Source organism: Capricornis sumatraensis, chromosome 9 (genome assembly GCF_032405125.1).
Source record: "Capricornis sumatraensis isolate serow.1 chromosome 9, serow.2, whole genome shotgun sequence".
In the NCBI taxonomy this organism is placed as follows: Eukaryota; Metazoa; Chordata; class Mammalia; order Artiodactyla; family Bovidae; genus Capricornis; species Capricornis sumatraensis.
This window is the reverse complement of record NC_091077.1, coordinates 42,292,767-42,298,096: the sequence shown is the minus strand read 5'-3', so window position 1 is coordinate 42,298,096 and position 5,330 is coordinate 42,292,767. Positions and strand designations below refer to the sequence as shown.

The window sequence follows — 5,330 nt, the reverse complement described above, 5'->3', positions numbered from 1 at the left end:
CAAATTGGGTTTTGACCAAAATCAGGACTTCAGCAGTGGTGGAAAGTCCTGTGACACAGTACATCTGGAGTCTCAGTTGTGAAAAGGTCCCAGGCAGTGTTTCCACTCCGTGAGTGAGACTTCAAAAACTGCAGTTCAGGGTTCCCGTTTATAAACCCAGGATGCAAGCAAGCTACATTAATCTGTGAGCAAATTGGAGCTCTGGTTTCATGTTAATATTGTTTGTTTTGTTGTGGAAAACTTGGAATGTTGTTAAAACTGGGCTTTGGTTGGCCAGACACCCTCCAGGGGCTCAACAATCTCAAAATTCCTCCCCCCATCTTATCTAAGGTACTGCAAGGCTTGCCCTCACAGCAGGTAGTCACTCACAGTTATTCACAGGGCAGTGTCCAGGCAGGTTAGAAGCAAGGTCAGAGGCCTGCTCTGCTTTGTCTCTGAAGCCTAAACAAGATTATTTAATTTCCCTAACAGGGGGAAGGGCATTTTTCCCACCCCAGCCCTATGTAGTTTTCCTAACTCACCTAAGGAGGGAGGGTTTTGAAGCTTTAAAAGAAATATTTGTAAAGGCTATAGGCTCACTAAAAAACTAAAACTTGATTGGAAGATTATAGAATGCTTCTCTTTCTCACACCTTGCAACAACACCAATGTGACTCTAATATACTAATCATGAATTACAGTTGAGAGAACTACAACACAAAGGCTTGCTCTCTCTCAGGAGGAATACTTAGGGAAGCTCAAAGTAATAAAGGTTACAAAATCAAGGAAACTAGTGGAATTTGAAGTCTCTAGTACCTATACATTTAGAATGCATTAAACAAACCTAACTCCAAAGCCCAAATTCTAGTCAGTTCAATTTAGTTCAGTCGCTCGGTCGTGTTTGACTCTTTGTGACCCCATGAATTGCAGCACGCCAGGCCTCCCTGTCTATCACCAACTCCCGGAGTTCACTCAGACTCACGTCCATCGAGTCAGTGATGCCATCCAGCCATCTCATCCTCGGTCGTCTCCTTCTCCTCCTGCCCCCAATTCCTCCCAGCATCAGAGTCTTTTCCAATGAGTCAACTCTTCTCATGAGGTGGCCAAAGTACTGGAGCTTCAGCTTTAGCATCATTCCTTCCAAAGAAATCCCAGGGCTGATCTCCTTCAGAATGGACTGGTTGGATCTCCTTGCAGTCCAAGGGACTCTCAAGAGTCTTCTCCAACACCACAGTTCAAAAGCATCAATTCTTCGGCGCTCAGCCTTCTTCACAGTCCAACTCTCACATCCATACATGACCACTGGAAAAACCATAGCCTTGACTAGACGGACCTTAGTCGGCAAAATAATGTCTCTGCTTTTGAATATGCTTTCTAGGTTGGTCATAACTTTTCTTCCAAGGAGTAAGCGTCTTTTAATTTCATGGCTGCAGTCACCATCTGCAGTGATTTTGGTCAGGTTAATATAAATTCTCATATTAAAAGATTTACCTCAGTTCCTATTCCTAGATAAAGCATTTTAAGATTTCTACAAAAATATCACACATTCATGCAAAAAGGCAAAAAGAGAAAAATGTAGTCTAAAGGGGTAAAGTGAACATCAAAACCTGACCTATACATTGAAATTATCAGAGAATTTAAAGTAACAGTTATGAACATGTTAAGGGTTCTCATGCAAAAGGTAGACATCATGCAGGAACAGATGAATCACGCAGAAAAAAGAGTGGAACTTAAGAAAGGATAAAAAAGAAAAGCTAGATGAAACAGAAAATATAACAGAAGAATAAAAAGGGAAAATGATGAAACAGAAATGAAGATGGCTCATCAGTAGTCTTGACAGGGTTGAGGAAATATGATCTTGAAGAAAGATCATTAGGAACTTCCCAAATTGAAATGCAACAGGAAAAAAGAATTGGAAAATATACCCAACACCAAGGAACTGTGGGACAATTTCAAAGCATTTAATATATGCATATTTGGAATACCAGAAGAAAGAGAAGAAAAAGAGACCAGAACAAAATAAGTATTTGAAGTGATAATGATGAAGAATTTTCCAAAGTTAATGACAGAACTTAAGTCATAAGGCCAAGAATCTTAGAGAACATTAAGCAGAATAAATACCAAAAGTAAGTACACTTAGGCATCATATTCAAACTGCAGAAAATCAAAGAGGAGAAAATCTTGAAAGAAGTCAGGAAGAAAGAAAACAAAAGTCATACCAACCTACCTTGACTATAGCGAAACAAGGTAAAGAATTACAGCAGACCTCTCATCAGAAAGCAGGCAAACAAGAGTGACGTGAAATATTTAAAGTGTTGAAAAAAAAACCACACTAGAATTCTGTATTAACAGAATTATTTTTAAAAAGTGAAGGACAGATGAAAACTTTCTCAGACAACTGAAAACTGAGAGGATTCACCAACAGATATGTTAAAAGCATTTTCTTGAGGTAGAAAGAAAATGATAAAGCATAATGAAGGATAATGACACTTGGATCTACATGAAGAAAACAAGAACACTGCAGGAGAAATATATTAAATGAAAAGAAACCTGGGACTTCCTTGGCAGGTGAATGGCTAGGACTCTGTGCTCCCAACGCAGGGGTCTGGGGTTCAGTCCCTGTTCAGACTCACTTGCTGCAACTAAGAGTTTGCATGCCACAGCCAGAAGGTCTGGTGTGCCACAACCAGGACCCAGCACAGCAAATATAAGTAAGTAAATATTACCAAAAAGAAATCTTTCGTAGTGATTTATCTAAAAGCTAATTTGTTTAATATAATAAGGGGACTTTCATGGTGGTCCAGTGGTTAAGAATCAGCCTTCCAATGCAAGGGATGTGGGTTTGATCCTTTATTGGGGAATTAAGATCCCACATGCTGTAGGGCAACTAAGCTTGTGTATGCTGCAACTACTGAGCCTTTGTGCCTCAACTGGAGAGCCTATGTGCTGCCAACTATAAAACCCACATGCCTGGAGCCCATGCACCACAGGTAGAGAGAAGCCTGCATGCTGCACCAAAGATCCCATGTGCTGCAGCTGACTCGATGCAGCCAAAAATAAATAAATAAACATTTAAATAATAAAATAGTAACAGTATATCAGATGGTTTAGCAAGTGGATAACTCTGTCATCCATGCTCCTGAAATAGGCATAATGTGGAATAGTGTTATTTGAAAGTAGAGTTAAATTATTTAAAACTGTATATTGTAAGTTCTATAGCTAATTTCTTAAGGAAGTAGAATAAGAGAGAGGAGATTAAATAGAATTATTTTGAATACTCTATTTACACCAGAGAGGGCAGATAAAGAAGCCTCTGACAATGAATAGAAAAAAGTTATAAACGTGGTTGACATTAATTCAGTTATATCAATAATCACTTTAGATGTGAATGCTCGTGTGTGTGTGTGTGTGCTCAGTTGTGTCCTATTCTTTTTCAACCCCATGGACTGTAGCCCACCAGTCCATGGAATTTTCCAGGCAAAAATACTGGAGAGGATTGCATTTCCTTCTGCAGGGGATCTTTCTGACCCAGGGGTCAAAACTGCATCTCTTGTGTCTACTGCACTGGCAGGTGACTTCTTTACCACTGTGCCACCTGGGAAGCCCTGATCTTAGTGTACTAATTAAAAGACAAAATTGTTTTTTGGATTAAAAAAAACAAACACAATTATGCCCTTACAAGAAACCCCTTTAAATATAAAGACCCTGATAAGTTAAAAGTAATGAAAGAGGGAGAGATATAGGTTGCTAACACTAAACAAATGAAAGCTGGGTAGTTATGTTAATTTTAGACAAAGAATAATTAAATTTATCAAGAATAAAAAAGGATTCCTACAAAATGATAGTGGAGTCAGTACTTCAAGAAGACAGCAGTCTTAAACATGTATATTACAAAGTGGTGTGCTCGCTTCAGCAGCACATATACTAAAATTGGAATGATACAGAGAAGATTAGCATGGCCCCTGCGCAAGGATGACACACAAATTCGTGAAGCGTTCCATATTTTAAAAAAAACCAACCACAAAGTAGTATAAAAATATGTGAAACAAAAAGTGATAGAACTAAAATAAATAGGCAAATTCACTGTTATGGTTGAGATCCCAATACCTGTTCTCAGTAAGTGACAGATCAATCAAGCAGGAAATTAATAAAGATATATTTGACTTGAATAGCACTATGAAGTAGCTAGATCTAATTGGTATTTTTAAAATACTCCATCCAATAGCATGTCAAACTTAGATGGAATATTCAGTGAAAAAGACCATTCCTGGGTCATAAAAGTTACTTGCCCCTCGACTCCACTCCATGAAATTAAAATACACTTCCTCCTTGGAAGAAAAGCTATAACATAGACACTGTACTAAAAACCAAAGACATCACTTTGCTGACATTCATATAGTCAAAACTGTGACTTTCGTAGTAGTCATGTATGGATGTTGGACCATAAGGCTGAGCATCAAAGAATTGATGCTTTGGAATTGTGCTGGAGAAGACTCTTGAGTCCCTTCGACAGCAAGGAGATCAAAACAGTCAATTCTAAAGGAAATCAACACTGAGTATTCATTGGAAGGACTGATGCTGAAGCTGAAGCTCCAGTACTTTGACCACCTGATGCAAAGAGCCAACTCCTTGGAAAAGACCCTGATGCTGGGAAAGATGGAGGACAGGAGGAGAAGGGGGTGACAGAAGATGAGATGATTGGATAGCATCACCAATTCAATGGACATGAGTTTGAGCAAACTCTTGGGGATAGTGAAAGACAGGGACTCCTGGTGTCCTGCAGTCCATGAGGTTGCAAAGAGTTGGACATGACTTAGCAACTGATCAATAGCAACTCTACTACTGGATATATGGCCAAAATAACTGAAAGTAGAATCTTGGAGATATTTGCACATCTATTTTCAAAACAGCACTCTTCACAATAGCTAAGAGGTAGAACCAACACAAATGTCCATTGACAGATGAATAGATAAAATGTGGTATATACATACAATGGAATATTATTCTACCTTGAAAAGGACATTCTGACACACGCTTCAACAAAGATTAACTTTCAGAACACTGTGTTAGTAAAATAAACCAGTCACAAAAAGACTGTATGATTCTGCTTATATGAGTTACCTAGAGTAGACAGATTTATAAAAAAAAGTAGAATGGTAGTTTCCAGGAGGTGGAGAGAGGAGAAAAAAGGGAGTTATTATTGAATAGGTACAGAGTTTCAGTTTTGCAGTATGAAATAATTTTGGCGATTGGTTGCACAGCAATGTGGATATGCTTAACAGAACTGTACTGCACACAAATCATTAAGATGGTAACTTTAATGTCATGCACTAGGTTCATCTACCTCATTAG

At 38.6% G+C, this 5,330-nt stretch overlaps 1 non-coding gene across 1 annotated transcript; it reads left to right on the top strand.

The window, feature by feature from the left end:
* The first annotated feature begins 3,878 nt into the window (after positions 1 to 3,878).
* On the top strand, positions 3,879 to 3,985 carry LOC138086745 (U6 spliceosomal RNA). Its single transcript, XR_011145441.1, has one exon. It is a non-coding gene; the product is annotated as a U6 spliceosomal RNA (small nuclear RNA).
* The last annotated feature ends 1,345 nt before the right edge of the window (positions 3,986 to 5,330 follow it).